Source organism: Bombus huntii, chromosome 7, assembly GCF_024542735.1.
Source record: "Bombus huntii isolate Logan2020A chromosome 7, iyBomHunt1.1, whole genome shotgun sequence".
NCBI classification, from domain to species: Eukaryota; Metazoa; Arthropoda; class Insecta; order Hymenoptera; family Apidae; genus Bombus; species Bombus huntii.
This window is the reverse complement of record NC_066244.1, coordinates 16,005,739-16,027,617: the sequence shown is the minus strand read 5'-3', so window position 1 is coordinate 16,027,617 and position 21,879 is coordinate 16,005,739. Positions and strand designations below refer to the sequence as shown.

Genomic DNA, 21,879 nt, shown 5'->3' with positions numbered 1-21,879 from the left:
TGAAGTCATGAGATGGAAAAGTAAATCAAAGCGAGTTCCTTTGAGAAACTGATGTACATATGTGGTTTATAGATGATGTCGTTTCGTGGTACGTAAAGTTGGAGCTCCTTGCCCGGCAATATGAAACACTTCCCTTTCGAGAAGAAAATGAATTCTGCGAAATTGCTATTTCTCCTTTTACGCTTATACAAGATAGAAATTTAAGCAGGAACATGAATCAAAAATGAAATGTGCCGAAGGAAGCTCCTTTAATACACACGTATAAAAATCGTTAATCTATCACAATAATTTCAATCTCACTGGAAGATCTTTGAATAATTTTATATGAAAATAAAGATTTTAGCTTGACTATATTAAGCTGATTGACTATATCGTTATATTAAGTTTCTATAATAATTTGTTGCGTCATTTAAGATTCAAGAGGAATGAAACTTTTCGACTCTATAATATAAAGTGTTCCAGATATAAATAATTCTCGTATTCTGGAGAAAGAAAAACGCATCAGACAACGGCTGAACGATCTGATGGCTCGATACGTGGATATCTACAAAAAAAATTCCAATTCCCGCTTATCGATAAATGAACAAAACCACAAGCGTGCAGTCGAGTCTCGATCTCGATTTAAATCACCTTTGGTACGCGTAAAATGTAGATTTTATATATTATATAGTAAAATGTAGATTAACCGTATCGATTGCAAGGAGCGTATCCAGTGATAAATCACAAGAAATAAAGTTCTTTAGATTTTTAGTATTCCCTTCGTTATTTACGGTTTGTAAAGGGTAAAGTAAAAGATAAATTCGATTGAAATGAATAAAAGAATTCAGTGTATGAATAAGTTAAAATGAAGAATTGCGACGAGATTATTGCGTAATGATCTAAATAAAATAAACGGTGTTGTTTAGAGCGTACGTAGTTTGCAATTAAATTATATAAGATACACAATTAATGAAGCTCTTGTGCACGTATTTAGAAAGTAGTTTCTTCTGCACTCTGAAATATAACGTTATAATATCTATAACATCATATCTAGTGTCTAGAATCAACAAATTCCCATTTATACATTAGAATTAAAAATTTAAAACACAACGACTTTCAATTTTAGAGCCAGTTTTATTCGTGAAACATACTTGCCAATATCTTCGCATTTTTCTTAAATGTGTCATCTTCATTTGACACTCAGAAACGTGTTCAAACTACAAACGCAAATGTTATCTTCTCGAACATTCCATTGATGTTGATACGTAGCCTACAAAACAATTCACATCAAAAGAATCTCAAAAAACGACTCATCAATTCTCTAAATCAAAGCACGTCATACCCTTGCAAAAAAGAGCTTGCAATCGTTGTTACAGCAGAATAAAGTATCGTGAAAGAACCCATCAAACTTCCATCAACCTGCCAACGAAAACCAACAATCGTCAACTCAGAAAACAAGTTGGAAACCTGCCTCGTAAAACCAACACGCTCTATCTTCGCAACAACGTTTCCCTTTCCGAACGTTTCGTTTCTATGTTCAGAAAAACGCGGCGAGAAAACATAGTCGCTGTGTAAAAAGCGACTCAATCTTCCGCTTCGCGATAAGCAAACGAACACTCGCTGAGAAACACCGCGTCAAAGTCGCGGGTCGCGTTTAAAAACAGGCTTCCGCTCGGTTTCGCGTGGTTCGCCATGGATAAACATCGATCAGAGCCGCGAGACTCGCGGAGTTGCGCGCATATCTACCGCGAAGGATCCACAAAAGGACGAACAGAGCTTCTGAACGCGTAAACGGGTGAGTCGGCAAGTTCGTCGAGGATCGACGCGTGTTTATCTTGCCAGTGGTCGTCAGAGCTGTTTGCATTCGCTCCGCACCTTCTGCCTCGCTGAAATAATTTCGTCGAAGTGAATCTTGAGTGTGTTCTCGGTTCTCACAAACGAGTAATGTTTCTCGGCGCTCTGTGCTGACTTTCGATTTCATATGGCTTGGTTGTAGGTGTGGCTGTCTTTTATTTGTTGATGATTCATAGGGATTGGTACTTACAATGAGAATGATCGTTGCTGAATGATTTTATTATGCAGATTATAGAAAGATTTTCTATTGGTGGTATGTCGAGATTCCTGGATGTCCTGTGTACAATAAGAGACAATTCGCACAACTGTTTCGAAAGTTTTTCAGGAAAAGAAGAAAATTATTTGGAAGCTTACAAAAAAATTATTTGCTACATACATAATGTTGGCAGGGGAAGCTGAATCTGGGCTAGTGGAATCCAAATATAATTATGCAGACAAATTTTGTAGCATTTCAGAAAATGAAAGTCAGATCTACAGCGAACGCGTTAACTCAAATATTCACAAGCTTCAGATTGCACTCCTAAGAGTCCCAAATTATCGATCATCTAATCAAATATCAACAGAACGATTCCAAGGAAGATTGTCAGCGATTTTCTACTAAATGATGGATGAATGTAATCAAAGTGTAAAGTAACGAGCGAGACATAACGATATTGAGTTGAAAATCGTGGCTCGATGAAAGGAACGGTGAAAACGGTTTGCAAAGTAGCAGAGCATAAAGGGCTGCTAAAGGAGCATAATTGTTTCCATTGTGTAGAAGAAATGAGAAGGCAGGAAAGGACCATGAACGTGTCCTGGCATCCGGTTTGAACCGCTAGTGCGTACCGACTCGTTTATTTCTCAATGGTGTTAACTCGTGCTATCGTTGACACCAGTCGAGCCCTTTGTCTGTGCACGTTTGATATTGCTTGTGAAACACGAGTCTCGCTTTCTTCCAGCAGAACGATGGGTTGTACCATAATGGTGCGTTTCGATGTATTATTTCCTTGTTGCTAAATCACAAACGATGCCTCGTTTGTTCTACAGCTTCCTAAGCTATGGAAACGTTCTTGGAATTCTATTCTTCTTACGAATTGAATTGTACCCTACGCCTGTTTATTGCTGTTAGAGATTCGCGGAATCACTGCTTCATCCAGAAAAGCAGAATTTCTATGCTATTTGTATTATATCGTGGAACATAGTAAAATTATTTTAGATATCTTTTCTCCAGATATTGTCTTTAGAAATGTTGTATCGTTTAATTTATCTCTAAAAAGAAATTTATTTTTTGTATGTAATATATTTTTCGCTAGTTATTTTATTTATCATATCTTATTCAATTTATTTCAAATTAGTCCTATCACTTTAAATAATCTTCTCGTTCGTTCAATACCTGTTTCATAATCAGTAGACATAAATTTCAAATACGCGCAGCACGAACATATAAATGCACAAAGTATGTTTCACATATATTTGACGCGTGACAGGACACATGAATGCGAAAGATTATTCTACGCGTGAAAGTAACTCGAAGACCTAGGATTACATCTTTTTTAAATTGAAACCTCGTTTCTCGAAAGATCGAGTTAACGAATAGTATGTTGACACATTAGATTGAATGCGATTATCTAAATATTTTCAGGTTAAATTTGTGTTTTAAATGCAGATTTTGGTTAACATTTTCAACATTCCTGGTACAATTTCTCATTCATTTATCATTATATCCTGTGTTTGCTTGTGAAACTACAGAGAATGATTGAGATATATTATGCTGCATAGATAGATATAAATTACACCTACCGTACGAAACAAAATGATCGAAAGTTAGTTTCAATAATTTATTTTCTTTATAATCTGTATTCGTCTAAACATTGCGATGCATCATTTCATTTTTAATGACATTTTAACGAAAGAAAAAAGCGAAGTAAAAATATTAATATTTCTATTAATAAATCGCTCTAAATGAACATTTTGGAAGAAGGTGTTACTAAATATATTAGTATCACATGACAGCTTATAATCTTCAAAAAAATTTGAGCGAACAATCGAGGTGTGAAGAAAATATCCGTGACCACAAGTTGCAGTAATTTCATCCGTTACCGCAAGAGATCATTCCATGCGATCTAACTCTTCCTTTATTCCACCGCAAATTATACTAATCTTGCCTAGAGTTGTAAGAGATACAACGGTGATCGTTGCTGCATCACGTAGTCAACCGTGTCTATTCATCCTGTCATTAGGAATTACTAACTTCAGGGCAGTATTAAACTAAAAAGAATACGAGCAACGTGATCGAATCAAGTTTGTTTCCCAGAAATCGAGTAATATTCCTACAGATATAAAATGACAAAAAACATAAAGCGATATCGTATAATTCATATACATCATAAGTGCGACAAAATCTAGAAACGCAAAAGTATGAAAGTAGAATGTCAAAAATAAAAAAAACTAGTGCAAAGGACTTTAAGAGAATAATCTCACTAAATTAAGAGATATGAGAGGTAGGTAGGTCGTGGATAGTGCTACTGCTGGTGTATGAGATTTTGCCTGATGGGTTGCCTTCTTCTCAGTTAGGAATTGTGAAAAACAGGATCTATGAGTGCCGGGTTTCGAACCTGAGTCTTGAACGTTCGTAACCAATTACGCTAACCACTGCGCTTTCTTTTTATTTGTTTATTTAGCCCAAGATACAGTTTTAGATACATATTCACAATAAACGGTGAATTTTTGTAATGATATGTTAGGCAAAGGTACCGATACGCGGCGGTACGACGTAGCCATGCTGTATTATGTGTGGGCGCTTTACAGTTTTCGTGTATAATACAATTTTTGGGTTTAAGCCGCTGGAGAGCGGAGCTTTTTTATGAATTTTTTTTATTTTTTTCTGTCCTGAAAACTTGGTCGCAAAACAGGACGCTTCGGTAGTCTGCTTTTTGGGTGCTGTATAACTTTGGGGAGGGGCAGGATGAGGGAGAGGGGGCCGGGGGAGGTGGTCGGGAGAGGGGGTCGGGGGAGGGGGTCGGGGAAGGTGGTCGGGAGAGGGGGTCGGGGGAGGGGGTTGGGGAGGGGTCGGGGAGGGGTCGGGGAGGGGGAGGGGGTGGGGGGATGTCAAATAGGTTTATTTACAAATATTTACAATATTTACAGTTTACATCTGTGTTATGCGGTGTCAGTATTGTCGGTTTAATGTTCTCTCTTGTTTTATTATGGATTCTGTATCCACTAATTCTAACCACTGCTCTGCCGTCGTTCGGCTGAGCACAGGATCTTTGTGTAGCAAGCCACGGGACAGAAACTGTTGGAAAGTTTTTGATGTCGAGTGCCGCTACAGATATTATTACAAATTAACGTAGAAAAGAATTCCAACGATAATAGGGAACATCATAAGAAAAAAATCATCCCAAAAGGAAAAATACCTCGAAATACAAGAAGAGGCTTTCCCGAAGTAAAAATTAACCAAAATGTAAAGAGGAGTTTTTCAAAAGGTAAAAACATCCTTAAATGCAAAAAAAAAAGCTTTCAAAAAGTAAAGAAACGCAGCTTCGGATTAACTTTGAAAAGCTCCTATCTGCTCAATTTTTTGTTACTCGATTCATTCAACTATCTATAATACATACATAAACTTTCGTCTGCTGATCGATTTAACAACCTCGCCATATCACGAAGTCAACTACAGAATGCTATATCTCAATCCAATCCACCTTTCACCAGACGCCTACGAAAATTCCGGAACTATCTTTGAATAACATCGTCAAACCAGATCGCAACACTCATAAAATATATTTATCCAGGTATTTGATTAAATCGGTAGCGACATGAATAACCAGTCATAACCATGTCATATCGTAGATCCTCGTAGATAATCCGTATTAACGACAAAGAAAAACGGTGGCCCGTAAGTCATAGGAAAAGTGGACACTTTACAGGTAATTGAAAGCTATTAGGGATACGTTTATACCCCGTATTATCACCCATGGCACGCCAGTGTTATGGTATACGAACGTAACACGGGGAGAACCGGTTCTCGGAATATATTATGGCAGCGCCGTTTACCGTATTGATTGTAAATCTCATCGAGACACCCTGAACTAGCGTTGGGACTGATACAGCATCGATACGTATCGATGCCAACTTATGGATTCCGATTCTATGTCGTATTAAGGACGTAGATATTAGATCAGGTTTTCTGAAGTTTGAATTTGATGGGTCAATATCATCCGTCATCGTCGATCGTCGATCGTATTGGTCGTATTGAATGTTAAGAAGAGAATGGTTTTATAATAAGAACATTGAAATTTTGTTATTGACCATGACTGAAATACTCCTGCAATTTTTTTATACAAACTTACACTTTTGAAAGGAATCACACGGAAGTTATAGGAAGTATGAACTTAAGATAACATTTGGAGCTAATTAATGACATTTTCTAGTTCGTCTGGTCAATTTTTTAATGCCCCAATTACCTTAAAGGAAACTGTAAATAGAGAAACAGTAACAGCTCTGTTACTGTCAAGAATTTTTTGAATTCTAGGATTCGTAAGAGCTACAAAGTCTACAAACACGTTATACGAATTGGACCATTCTTTTATTTAGAATATGCAAAATGAAGCCTTCATGATGTGAGGCATTAAAGTCCACAGAAAAAAACATTGAATTCAGTTTTTTTCATACATTACACGATTTCATAAATATTCTCAGTAAAATAATACGGAAACTGAAAGGTGATCTCCATATCTATGAAACGCGTATTTGACAGAGTAGAAAACAATTTCGTTAGTAGCATCACTCGAACTATTTCTATAAAGCTGCAATATTTTCTTAACCTCTCAGTTACTGAACATTGTTAGCTTTGTTATCAAATTGTTTGAGTAGTTTCAATAGATATGGTATCAGTCCCATCGCTACCCAAGGCTCTCTCTGGCTGTATTGTCCACTCTACATCTGATGAGTTAATTCCGCTCTGGTAACGGTATTAAACGGTCCCAAGGTACGACAGGTTGCGCACAGAGGGTTTGTTAAAATTCATAGAACGTCTCTGATCTCAGCGACCGATTAGCTCGTAAAGTACACCAGGTGTTGATGACCGTGGCCCTCGTGGCCCGACGTGATTAAGATGAAATATCCAAGGATAGTTGGCGAAACTGCGCCAGGTGAAACGACGAACCGCTAATTGCTCTTTGACCAGCATGGATCGGACGAAGCCGTGGAGACTGTTGTTACTGGTAGTTTATCCGGCTGGGTTGGGTAAGGTTAGCTTCTGGAATCGAGGCCGGATTATTAGGAGAGGCTCGTGGATTAACGTCGAACGGTCGAGATCGCTTGATCCTGCAACTTGCCAGAGATTAGACTAAATGGGTATCGTTTCGGTACAGATTAAGTTTGTTGGCTTGTGGTTAACTTGATGTAAGGCAGTGATTGAGCGGGTGAGAGTGAATCGTTAGGGTGATCGATGGATTGTTGTAAGTTTAGAAGTTTCGAATCGCTGATTGTTGAAGAGATTCCTCTTGTGTATTCCTCTTGAGACTAGATATGTTCGATATATTTGACCGATATTGGATAGTTCGGATAAAAGAGATGTTACAGAGATATAAAATGAATGAATTATATCATCGAAGACTTAATTTAGATTCTTGTAATCCTTCAGATATTAAATTGACAAATTTATATGTGACAATTGTATTAACTTATCAATTAGACCGGCTCTTAAACCAAAACCTTCCTAAACGACGACATTAACGTTGATAGATGCCAATTAATTTCGATGGATTTTAATCTGGATTTTAATAGAAATATTAACCTCTAGCAAGAGCTATGCAATTTTCAAAATCGTTCATAATTATTTTTTCTCATAAATTAGTTGAATATAATTGCACATAAATCTACAGCCAGTCAATTGTACACGTAACTTTCTTTTTTAATCTTCTAACCATTTTTATCTCTTTCCTTTCTTTCATAATGTGACTATCGGTAGTTCCAATTAAATAATTATTTGTCGTAATAATAATTATAATATCTTTTTAACATCGTATAATATCTTTTTGTCGTAACTATCTTCTTATTGTAACAAGGCATTAAAAGACAAAGGATCCCAAATATCGTGAAAAAGGATGATTAATTAACTCACTTTTCTTATTTAACGAGTTAGCAAATACATATGAAATGAAAGAAAACTTCTGTGTACTTTTCATCCACTTCATGGAGTTTCATCTCCAATTAACTATTCGAAGTACACCCCGGTGGCATCCATAATTAGCAGAAGTTTCTTCTGCAGCTGGAAAATCCTCGTAGTTACGGAGGATCGTCGCACAAGTAAATAGAGATCGACGAAGCCTGGACGGCACAGCTGAATCCGGGATTCGCGATCTGGGTGGCGGAGACGACGTATTCCCGAGTATCCCGATGTTTAGACTGCTTAAGTCACTTGGACTCTGACATATTTATTCATGTGGGTGCTGTGTGGATACTGGTATGTAAATACGAGTTACACGAAGCCACGACGCCAGCCACCTGAGCCGGTCACGCGTCAGACCATTAGCGTTCTTCCCCGGTGAAATCAGAAAGCGGTATGGTGCCACCGCAATTGCACCCCTCGCTGTCTAACTCTGTCGTTTTTCCTAAAGCATCCGTGTCGTTGCGTTATTACGATGTGTCTTATCTAATTTTCGTAAGATCGAAATTTTCGCTGTGAAAGTGAAACGACGCTTAAAATCGTTACTATTGTCGACTGAAATATTTCAAAGAAATATTTCAAAAAAATCGATACTTAATTTAAAATATACAATCATACACTATTTATTTTTCAAATAAAAGAGTCAAATAAAAGCTCTATGGAAAATAACTCAATACTTTAGCATAAAACTTTCATCCACCCCTAATGAATTATTCTATTATTAATAAAGTATACCGCAAATAAAAAGCCATCTCGAGTTTATTCAGAATACCCCGATATATGGCCATGAAACTTCCATCTACCTCTAATCGATTATTCTATTATTGATAAAGCGTATAACCATCCATGAGAAATACTCCGATATTTTACTGGAAAACATCTCATCCAGCTCAATCTGCCTTTACTACGTTAATTCCCTCTCAAAGACAAAAGAAATAGAACAAATCACGCTTCTAATGTTTCTTCTAAATTTCGAAACAGTGCCCGAAAATCATGTACCATGACGGTTAATCTACCCATCTACCATTTCAAGAGAATAAAACGTAATACTGAACGCGTTTAACTGGCGTGGAAAGAATGGAAAATTTTGGTCGTTTTGCAACATCGTTGGATTTCGAGCGGCAGCGTCTGGAGCGTGACGTGCGAGCGCATTAATTTATGGAGTGTCGTTAAAGCGTGAAAACGTTGGTTCATTAACGATGGAATAATGTGTCGGGATAACGTATGGCCAGGCATATCTCTCGGGCCGGGGCGGAGGCTCTTCTTAAAATATGAATTGGTAATGCAGCTGATGAATTAAAAAATCCGGCCGAATGCAGCTTTAATGGTGAAATATATATCACGGGGCGATTATTGCGAGAGCTGCGGTACCGCGGAGGAAGATTAATTCCTTCCGGCGTACGTGCAGATTGATTTTTCGAAGAGAGAGAAAAGGAAAAAGGAGAAAAAAGAAAAAGAAGCGTTCATCATCGCGCGTGCACATCGACTGCTACCTTTAACGAGAATGATAAACGATGTAATTAATGCTGGCGGTCGATGAGTTGCACCGTACGGTGCTAATGTCCCGGCAAAGAAATGTTTCCCCGCCGTTTCAACCAGTATTTTACGTCTCAATATTTTATTGCAGCCTCCAGCGGCTTGATCGCAACAGAATTATGGAGCCAAATTAAAATTGGACGAATGTACTGCTCTGGGTTCGGTTAAATGCCTCGTAAAATGTGAAACAGGGGAAAATGTTATGTTACGGGATGTCAATGGGGATGGATTATGTTGTTTGATCTTTACGATGATCTTAAAATCACGGTTCTTAAAGTCACGGTCATGGCCATGAAAGATCATGGTAATGGTTTTTGTACCTTTATCTTGTCCTTGTTTCAACAAACGAAGAGACTTTTAACGTTTTGAGAAAATCTCATGACATAAAATATAAACAAGAAACTATGTATATCAGTTATAATCCTTTCATATCTCACATTTAAGAAATTCCATAAGGATAGAAAAATACAATTGGGCTAGGAATAACTCAAAAGACACGGTAAGGCTAAATAAGACACTCGTGTCACGTGTAATTACATCTATTTGTTGTTTCTCATGCCATCGAGTAATTCCTATAATCTAGTGCCCATTTCGTTACCTCGCTAAGTCCTAGCACATATGAGCAAGAGCGTGGCTTCAATACGTAAGAAAAACTGCAGTTCGTTACTCGAGTAATTCCATTTACCCAGAGAAACATCAGACGCGTCCTTATAATCATCATCGCCGTGTATGCAATGAATTACCTTCTTCCTTTCGCGAGGAACGAAAAACAGAAAGAATCCTCGGAGTGAAATTCGCGTGTAACTCACGAGGGAATACTCGGCTCAATCAGAACCGCGCAGTCTCTGTAAATTTGTATTTCTAAATTGAACTGGCTCTGGGTAAATAATACCGAAAACTTTTCTCGATGAACAAAGTAGCTCCGTGGAAAGCTGGGTCGAAACAGAGAGAGAGGGGGGTGGAGAGAAAGACAGGAAGAAGCCAGAAGTATGAAACGAAGAAGGAAAGGAAAAGAAGCAGGGGGGGGGGGCGGAAAGTAGCCAAGAAGCTCCTTTGAAGTTCGTACATAACGTTGAAATTTCTGTTAAAGAACTTCCCCTTGACGCAGCCCCGAGTTTTTTTCAACTTGAACTTGTCCGATCGTATTTTCCGCTGTATATTTCCGGTGGCGTTGCCCCGGGCCGTTTGATATAACCGGCTCTCGATTTATTGGAAATGAGACTTAACTCGTTCCCGTGGCCGGATACCCGAGCTACTACCGGAGCTAAAATATTAATCTTTCTGCCCTCACTCCAAGCGCGAAAAGGAAACGAGCTCTGAAAGCGTCTCTCGCGAAACGTCGAGAAATGTGAATGGAAACCGACCAGATGGGAAACCTGTTTCTCTAATTCATTCGGCTTCTGTTCCCACCGATGATAAATTGGATCTTAGATGACGGCGAAACGAAATTAAAGTTAACGACAGATGGCTGCTGGGCTCTGTTTCGACCTGGTTCTTCTGTAATTTCATTAAATGTCCACAGACTGTAACGAGTCCCGCTGTAGAATTCGATTGAATAATTATCAACTATGCCTGGGAATTTTTGGCCTCCCCAATTGATTTTCCCTGCATTTTAAATGAATTAGTCTTAACTAAGCTGATATCTGGTTAACATAGAAGAAAAGATTGGTTGGTTTTATTTTCCAACTTCGAATGTTGGTGGTTTTCGAGATATTTGTTTAAGTCATGTGCGTAAATTGCATTTTTAACGAGGAGTTGGCTTAAACTATCTTCTTTTTTTTTTGTTATTTATCATATATACGACGAATCGTATGGACCATAAAGCAATGCGAAACGTATAACACGATGCGTTTTTATTAATTACATCTTCAGTATTATGATCCTGGCAATAATCTATTCCTTTTGAAAGAAAAACCACAACCTCCGGAAATTTCACTGCAAAATCATGTTAGAATCGTTATTCAATCCTATCGTAAAAATTCCCACAGTACAATCTGAAACGTTGCCTAACCTAAACACCACTCTATCTGCAACTGCAAAAAAGTAATAGACATAGAAAAAATGAAACAACTTCCTAGTGCCATTCTGAACATGTACTGATCGCAAAGATCCTGGACAACTTATAAGCGTAACGATGGAAGTATTAAAACAGCCGCGTGGGCTCCGACGAAACTTATCAACGACGTTGAAAAATACGTCGATTACGGACCTAATTACGCGAATCCAGCGGGTACACGTCGAGTAGACGCGATAACGACTCGAGCCTGGCATTGCGGCTTGCGAGTTCCGCTTTGTTGACAACGATGAATCCCTGCTAGGAAATAATATTATCGCCGTGTTGCCGAGCGATCGCGAAGCCTTCAGGTGACAAAGAGCAACGAGCGCTATCTAACGATGACCCTTTCACTTGGCCGGAGTTAAGATCGTTCTTAAAAGGACCCGTCGTTGTCGTCGTTTTACCTTTCTTCTTCCTCTTCTTCTTCTTACCTCTTTTCTCCTGAAGGCAACGCGCGATATCGTACATAGCCGCGCGAGATAACCGAGTGGAGAACGTGGATGCCTTAAGGGGTTGTGCACGCCTTAAAAGTGTTCCTGGAAAAAGTTACAGGATTATCGTCGTCACGGGAATGAAAATAGACCTAGGTGAACTACTCCGCGGAAGCTTACCAACCTCTCTGTATACATGTAGTTGGAGTTGCTGTAGCCTGCGGGGATATTCGTTCTGAGGGGGTAATTTCGGTGATTCGATTTGGGAATTTGGAAGAGATGCTTCGGTGGTGATTTTAGAGGGTTAAGGAAACTTGGATAGGACTTGCGATGACGTGTATTGGTTTGGATACTTCAGCGTCTTTCGACGAAGAGTATTATCTTCTAAGTTTTTAAGGGTTTGAATCTAGGATGATTATATTGGAACTTTAATAAGATCAACCTGTAATATTGCATATTATTATGTGAGTGGAAATATTAAACTAATAATTGAATAGCAAAGGAATGGTTTCGAAATTAATTTATTGGATAAAATTTATAATTGACCAAGTTCTTTTGAGAAAATTCCTTTTACGAGTGAAATCAACAAAAACGTACTTTATTTATCGTGTCTCTTTTTTTCTATGTTCGCCGTCTGTAAATAGCGTTAAAAAATTCTAGTGTACCTTGCTGCTGCAATTAATTCCTCGGAGAGAAAATTAATACCACCTAATTTTAATATCTCGAACACTTAGATGTAGAGTTTTTCGATTTTCTCGCAAAGACCCTTTAGCACACGCTCTCATTGCGTCCATTTTAATCTGTTCAAGTCCAATTTCAATTAGCCCTTTGAACAGTCGGGTCTCTGTAACACAAGAGGAATTGGCTTTGTGCTTCCCTGGGTACTTTTGATGTTTTGCAAAGAAAACATCATGACTCCACTCTCTCTGTAGCACCTACTTTTGATTCTTCCAAGAAAGAAGGCTTCTCTTTCTCTTTGTACGCGTCGCTACTTGTCTTCCTACATCGCAGAATGGCTTACGAATCTGTAACGTGCACGAGTAAAGTTATTGCAAACAAACGAAATTTTTTTCTAAGAATTTTCCTTGGGAACAAAGCCTGAAATTGAGGGTTTCAAGCAATAAGAAGACGAAATCGAAACAGGTAACTTTTTTAGTTTGATTTTTATGTTGCTTTCTTTACGAACCTGAATTTTTACTTCTACCGCATTCCTCTCGTTTTTAATACCAGTTTCGTTGTTTATTTAACACTCATCCGGCTTTTTAAACTTTAATTTTCTGAATTTGCAAACGAGTTTCTTACTTGTACCGTGCATGTTATATCTCAGAGGAAAAGTTCTAGTTGTCTTTGGATGCTACCTGCTCAATTTGTGTCATAACATCGCTGTCATTGTAACCGTATCCTTGTCAAAATGGAACTGGCGTTTCTCCTCTGAATGCCCCTAGCTCGTCGTAAAACATTCAGTATGTTAAAGAAGTCCTCTGCAAGGTCGAATAGATATAAAACATGGCATAGTATACTTTTTATATTTTTAAACTGTAAAATATATTTATGATTTTTCGGTATTTACTTCGTTTCAGAAAAAAGTCGCGAATTAATTAATTTACCATATGACGTAATATGTGTCATTCGTAATATACAAATCCTACAACGATCCCCCTAACAATTCTATATGAGAATATTTTGAAAGTTCCCAAATATTCGTAGTTGCTCTCGCATAAGAAATAAAAATTGTAGTGTGTGATGTCCTTCCCCTGTGAGCTTCAACTAATTTCAAATCAATAAGAACCTCTAAATCCACCTCCTTCTTTCGAAACCACCTATATATACCCATTCTTGTCCAGCTACAAGTTTGCAACCGCGCGGAGACATCAGTGGAACTCGAAACAAATGCAAATCAAGCAAAAGGAAATCCAGCAGCAACAGCAGCGGCAGCAGCAGCCAGCTCGTAGACTGGAGAACGGACAGCCACGTTTAGTTCTCGAAAGTATCGACGAAGTCGAGTCCACGTGAAAGGAAGTAGCTTGAACAGCGTCGTGTGTGCACGTCCCCCTAGCGTAGCCTTACCATAATGGAGCCACGTTTTCTCTGTGGCGCTGGGAATTATTTACTCACGCTGGGAATGCGGAGGAGGGCGACGTTGTAAGAACAGCTCGAGGTCTCACCTACCGACGTAGTTGTAATCTGCATCGAGATTCACCGCAAAAGAAAGGGAAAGAGAGACAGAAACACTCCTGCAGCGGCCAACATCTTCTCCTCACCCTCTTTTTCTTTCTCTTTTCTTCCCTTGAGATATCGTTACGCAGATAAAACCGCATTGCTGAAAGGCTGGCAAGCTAATCGACCGCTCGCGCCGCTTCCTCGAAATCTTTGGGGCGCACGCGGAATACCGATTCTGCTGATCGAACAGCGCGCTCTCTATAAACCAAACGACGAGCTTCCCTAACGGGTGTCAAGATATTGATAGCAGGCAAATATAGGCGAATTATTCTCTTTCCTTCTTTTTTTACCTCGTCCGTATGATTGCAATATCGCCTTGCGGGGATTTTCTTAAAATAACCGATGGATTGCATTGGATGCAATGTTAAACGATAAAGAGAATCGTATGAAATGAACTTTGTAGACAAAAACGCGTCGCAAGTTCGTCAGTAAAAAATTTATTCGAGGAGCGTTCCATCGTTTGACGAGGGTAGGCGAAGTCTGGTTTCGACATCGAGCCTGAAGGTTCTCCGCGAGAGTGGCGTTCAAGAAATCTTCCTTAGAGTCCGCTGCAAAATGACACGCACAACGCTGGAGTCATCGGGTCTGCGCACATGGTCTATTGTAGTACCAACTACAAACGATAAATAGGTCTGAGTCTGCCAAAGTTGGATCTGTCCAAGATTCTCTAAGCATCTAGCTTGTCACGCTTTCAATTTTTTAGGAGATAATCGTGCGATGAGTTGCACTTTTACGCCAACGTTTCGTGAATGTTCCAGCTCGCTTCACTTGGATGAAAGTTTCAGGTATACAAACGTGCATTAATCATCGTGAAAGCTGAAAATCTAAAAATGGTCTAACTCGTTGGTTGCGAAGCTTCCGGTATAACGCAGTAATGTTTCATATTTTGCTAGCCACTGTACTGTAACTGCATTCCCACCCTCGATATCTTCGAATCAACATAAAAAACACCCTCGCCAGAAGTTTTCTCACTTGGCGCTCCCCCACGAGACACGCATTCTCCTTACAAAACCGAAACCGGCACGGTCCACATGCAGAGAGAGGGATCCAGGTTTCACATAATGCTATCAGAAGCCGGCCATCCGGCTCTGCGTGTGCAAGAAGACAACCGAGAGGCAGAGGCGCGCCAGAAGGCCGGTCTGCTTGATGAACGTGGCCGTTTATATCTACCGGCTTGGAACCACCGAACGAGCAGCCGGCCGACGCCGAATTCCGCCGCTTTCCAATAATTTTATTTTTGCTTTTAATGCGCCGTCCGCGATGGGATCGTACAACGGCTGCCTGCCGGCCAAGTCGATGGCGCTTCTTGATACTAGATAAAACCATGGAACGACCGGTCGCCCGCTTTCGGGCCCTTCTCTTCACCCGACCGTTTCACTCTTCTTCCTTCTCCCGACGTTTGCCCTTTCGCTCTCTTCAACAGATGTGTACAACAGCTTCTCGTTCTCCGTCTCTCTTCTTTTGTCGAGCTGGTCGAACGCGCGTAACCGCGAGTCCGTGCGCGCAAAAGATGGCATCGGCAAGCGAAGAACTCCAACGAGATTGCCTTTTCGACGGCGCTGCCACGAAGCCTACCGAAAGCATCCAAAGCCGATCTGCGGATATTTATTGCTGCGCCCCTCAGCCATCGCGCCGCCGTTTTCCTTTTTCGAGTTGCCTACCTCCCCCGGTTCGCCGCTCAAGTGATTGATCTGAATTCTTCGCCGGATGTTTCGAGATCGCGTCTTTTAAGTAGAGTTGCTGTTTTTTTTTCCTTTTTCTATTTGAGGTTGATCAAAGTTTTCGACGATTACGTTGCAAGTAGAAATTAGAATAATTGTGGATATCAAGTACTTCGTTATCAGTCTTTGGACAGCGGATCTGGATTATCAATTATCAATTAATAATTACATATTTCAGATTTGCTTCTTACTATCCTAACCTCGCTATTTTATTGGTAAAAAGCACACACGAAAGGTACAAAAGCTCAATCGAATGGTAAAACGAAATAGTTGAAAACTGTACATTTTAATAATAATATCTAACGAGATATAAAGGATTAATATAAATGATGATCGTGTACCTTTAAAAAAGAATATATGTTAGAATATGTGAGAATTGTGCGTATGATACGTATCTGAGGCAGCTTCCATTTGCCATTCATTGAGTCGTGTTCCATTACATTCTATTGCATTCGCATTACGCTTTTACAGTTTTAACGTACCTAATTCTAAACGCTGTTTCATTTCCCTGTCGAAATTTCCTACCTTTCCGTCGTTTCAAAAATACCACAATGAAAATTCGTACACTCTGCAAACCAATGCAACGTATCCCTTCCAGTAACCAATTTCCCATTCATAAGCAGTACTTATATCAAAATCCATACATAGATCTGTACGAAACTGGTTGTGTTCGGAAGCTGGACAGAAATCTGTAGAACGGGTGTTAAGGGATTGGTACGAACGGTTCCTCATGAATAACAAATGTGCTCGTTGGTTATTTCTCACGGCGGTAGGAGCGTTTCCACGAACGCGCGAGATCGTTGGAAAGCAGAAATGAGGCGAGGGAGACGGGGGCGTAAAGAGAGAGTATCGAGAGGGCGGTAAATAATATCCACGCGTGTATACAGGCGTCAAGCGATAAATCACCGGCCGGCGTGACAGGAAATTGAACTTTCGCGAATACTTATGCCCTCGTGATTATTCATGTCGATAGCGTTCTACTAAGTGAAAACGAGCTAGAGGGAGTTTGAGAGGCAGTGAGGGGATCCGTGTCATATTTTAGTTCTCGGTAATAAATAACGAGCCGATGTTTTCCCCATATTCGGCCAGGCGAACATCGACGGAGAGACGACCCATGAAAGATGCTTTCGTATCGTGTCCCGATTCTTTTGTGTCTGTTCGTCTCAAGGGCGAGCAATGAGAACGAGTTTGTCATAGAGTCGTAGTGCTTCAAGTATTACTTGGTAATATTTGCATATTATTTATCGAATCAGTGTCTTGTAAAAATTGAAATAATATAATCATTTTATCAAATAATGTTACGTATTTGTCAAATGGTCTTTTCGAGTCTTTTCGTGCGAAGAGGGAGGGAGGAAAATGAATTTGTCTTCTAGTCAAATTGGTATAGTCTCTCAAAGATTTACTTGATAATGTTATGAATCTGTCTGATAAGAATTGACGTAATTTGATCATTTGGTCGATGTACATGAAACAATTATTATATGATGCTATAGATATTTATAAAATGTTTATAGATCTTTCGAGACGACTGTATCTACCTATTTCATCAGATATACAAAGTTCACGCAAATCGTACAAAATCTTGGTCCGCTTTATTTAAATAAAGATGTTCAATTTTATAAAGCGTACATAAACTTTCGCGCATAACTGTGTATACCTTCTTACGTTATACTCTACTTCGTCAGATATAACGTTTACGTAAACCATAAAAGACCTCGAGCAACTTCTTTTATGTAACTAAAACGTTCATTTTCCTCGGAAAGTTGTTCCCATCTTCTAGAACATAAACGAGGAAGATCTTCATGATTTCAAGAATATAATCGAAAAACAAGAAGAAGGAAAGAAAAATGGAAAAATAAAGATCTGACGATGAAGATCTTTAGGAATTCTTTGCCCGAAGTTGCCGTCTGATGACCGCCGGTTTCTCAAAAATAATGAAACCCTGGAGAAGGCGCCCCCATTACTCTGGCCAGGCTACTTCGTAACGCGATCAGCTTTGGTCGCGGGCCAAGTCACGATGACGACGACGACTCGCATCTGCGGCTCTAGACCAGCTGAATTTATGTGCGGACTGCTTCCAACCCTTCTGATACGCGGAGGCAGAGCACGTGGACAACGATAGTTGTAAACCACCTCCTCAGAAACTTACCAAGGGGAACGCAGACTTTGTTGACTTAATTACACCGTGTGGAAACTTTGCGTGCACAGTGATATTCCTCCGTGACGAGCTTTTCTTTCTGGATGTGCTATACTTGTTACATATTTTGTTTTCTTGTGACTGCGGATTTTTATATATTTATGGGGGAAAAGTGAAAAAATACAGAATGCACGTAACACGCAAAAATATATAAAATACATAAGTGAATAAATGAAATAAACAAAAAAAAAATAAAAATAAATAAGGAAATATATATCATTACGATGTTATCAGCATCAGTTAAAATATGTAATAGGTAAAACAAATTTCTGCTTGCATTCTATTCCTTCATTTGTCTTTATAAAATTATGAATTTGTATAAATATTCTGTATACTTATGACGCTTCGATGTTCTAATTCTACTAGTCCTTTTAAGATTTTGTTGTATGATTTTCAGTTTCACTGTTTTCTTCACGTTTCTGTGAATAGTACTACTTACAAAATATTTTACTTTCCTATAGTTATCGTATTTTTAAGGGTTAGATATACATATTTCGTGAATTTTTATGCAAATTTCTGTTGCGTAGTTTTATTTCGTTGTTTTGGGGTAAATTTATCCTTTTTACGTGTTATGGATATTGAAACTGAGGCGAGGTGTTTCGATTTGATTGTGATATAAAATTTTATAGACGTTGATTATGAAATAAGGAAAATAGGATGGATCGAAAAATAAGAAACCTGAGAGGGAAGTTGTGTGGAATTTATCAATTCTTTCTTACTATCACAAATGTACTGTGTATCGAAAACCGCGGATTATTATATTACAATGATAACAGGAACAATAGTCAGTAAAGATTACAACAATAAATAAACAATTACAATCAAATATTAATTTTTATAAATTATATCGAAATTTAATGGAGTATGAATATTAGTCTACAAAATATATGTAGATTAATGAATTACAAGCAATATCAAACAATTCGCAAGCCGTCTAATTTTTTGAGACCACGCAAAATATAGTTATAGAAGAAATCGAAATAGATTTTAAGTCTCGCATTTTATATTTATCGCAGAAGCTAAGAACGCTCAGAATACGAATGGCAATCTCTGCAATTCTAGTAAGTCTCGCAAATCTAGCAAGAAAGTGCTAAAAATCCTAAGTCAGATAAAAACAACACTAAATTATACGATCAGTAAATCTGTACATAATTATATTCAAGGAAATGACTAACGATAAGTACCAGCAAGACTTTCAAAACAAGACTTTTGACATGTAAGTCAATTTTAACGAACTGTTATAACATCGTGCAAGTCTGAGAAAGTGGCATTCGTCAATCGTTGAGCGTCGTGAAGACGTTTCAATTAAGTCTAGAACGCGTCAAGCATTGTTTGAAGATGTTGCAGGTTGTGCGTGCGTATCGCGAGAGGCGAAGGATTAAATCCAAATCTAGCGAGCTGCTATCCAGAGCGGAATGACTGTAAAACCGTGTTGTCAAGTACGATCCGTGCGGGAACTCTGCTTGTTATCGCAGTCTTATTACATCTTAAGCTGGTTGTCACTCCAGAACGATACGGCTGCTGGCTTCCAGTTTCCACCGTGGAGCTATTGTATAGCTTGTTACAAGCGACGTGTAACGCGCCTTGTATTCTTACCAAGTTTCCTAATGCACCTTGGATTTATTACCCTGCAGATCCGGAGACCTTAGAATCGTAAAGGAAGCTTAAGATCCGTGAGAGTTTTGCAGCATTTAGACCAACGTTATCTGTAACATACGCGTAATCTTTCAAATGTGTTTCTCCGTATGGCGATTTACTTGCAATTCTGTTTTGTTGTTCAACAAAAAATAGATAATGTACCTTTAAAATAATAGATAATACTCTTTTAAATTTAATTTGTTAAGTGATTTTTAGTAGAAATTTAAATGATTGCGAAATTAATAATTGATCGATAAATAAAGAAATTGATAAGAAAGATGCAAGAAGATCTCCTAAGAGATTAGAAATACGGTAGATACGTAGGTTCATTTAGATTACACTTTTTGTAGCTAGTTGTTACATTTATTCTTGAAGTACTGTCCAATAACACTTCTTGTTTAAAATAATCTTTCTAATATCTCAGAAAACCGATTTTTATGTTTGACTTCCTTTTCTCCCCTAACCCCTAAACGATCCTATACCGTGGTGATTTGTAACACATGTCACCTACACACAACGTGTGCCATTGACATATACGTCAGTATATACATATATCTTATACATGTATTCCATATTGCGTTTGAAATAATATATTCTATACGAATCTTCAAAATAATTGCGAACTAGGAAATCCTATAAGCATATGTCACCATGAAGAAAATATCTACAAATTTTTTTCAATATGACAGTCATATAAAAATAATTCTTAGAAATATTAATGCACATGATCATGTCGCTCACTGAATCCAACGTGACTGTGCACATTTCTCTCTTCTGACTTAAAAGTCTCAATTGCAAAAACAGAAAACTCCATAATCCAGAAATTACATATTCCCCAACCCAATTATATACTCAAAAATTACCAAACCACATCGATGCGCACAGTGAACAAGGACATCGATCTTCCATTACCTCCAATAAAGTGTTCAAGTCTCCAATTTCAGAGAATTTGTTTCAATCCAATTCACAAACCTGCACGTGTCACGTTGCAATTGCTCGACGTTAAATTTCGCCGTATTTGGATATGAACACCCAAATATCTCTTTTTTCTTTATTTGTATTTTCACAAAAATAAATAAAAATAAATGAATTCTTGGGACCGAGTTACACTGTTTCTCAACGTTTCAAATATTGCGTCTTGTACGGCGTTAGTCTTAGGATTGAAAGGGTGAAAAACGCGAGGACGCGCGAGGGCTAAGATGAAGAAAACAGGGTTGGAGGAGAAGAAGGCAGGCGTGGTGCATAATTTGGTGGAAGGAGAAAAAAATGGGGGCCCCTGGACGGTTTTTCGAGGGCGTATTAACCCTATCGATATGATGATGCTGCGGTTGCCTCGGTAGGTACTGTAATTACGGTAATGTTATGCGCGCTAATTGGAGGATTTTGCGAGAGAGCCCGATAAAAACGAGATTACCGTGCAAGCTGCGCGCATGCGTACGCGCATCACTCGCGCTCTTCGTTCTTGTATCGTTCGAGTATATCGGCGGAAGAAATTGGCTATCGGTTCACTTCTCGGCCCCGGGCCCATTATCTTTGCGCAAAAAGTTAGTAAATCATGCGCGATACAATCTTGCGGGATCGTGGCTCCGGCGAAGCCGCGCGTCGTTTCAGCCCTGGTAATGAAACAACGTCAATAGGATAATGCTTCGTGCCGTGGTTTTTTAATTAATCCGAATGAACGAAAATCGGCTCGCCAAGGGTCGGTTACCAGGGGCGAAGCCGTTTGCGTGCCCCGCGCTCGTTAGCGATACGAGTAATTGCGCCCCAGACAAAATCTTCGTGTCCCGCCATGGTGCTCAGGCCAATTTTGTTGTTCGAATCAATTAAATGTTCCGAACTGTTTGTTAGAAGCAACGTATAGTCTTTGTTTATTCTGGATTCTTCTGTTTCTTCGTGGTTTTTCTATTTTTGTTTCCATTTTGACGATTTGAAAACAAGGCGAATCCTTTTCTTTCTTTTTAAAAATTCCCTCAATCCAGTAAGTATCGCTAGTAACTTTATTAAACTAACTGACATTAATCTATATATACGTCAAATTAAATGAAACATTTTAAAAGATCTCAGGAATTTAAAGACGTTTGAATATGATTTTATACTTT

At 38.8% G+C, this 21,879-nt stretch overlaps 1 protein-coding gene across 1 annotated transcript in view; it reads left to right on the top strand.

Moving 5' to 3' along the window:
- LOC126867884 (mannosyl-oligosaccharide 1,2-alpha-mannosidase IA) overlaps nt 1-21,879 on the top strand; it is a 691,228-nt gene that overhangs the window by 165,058 nt on the left and 504,291 nt on the right. The gene's annotated exons all lie outside the window — the stretch shown is intronic.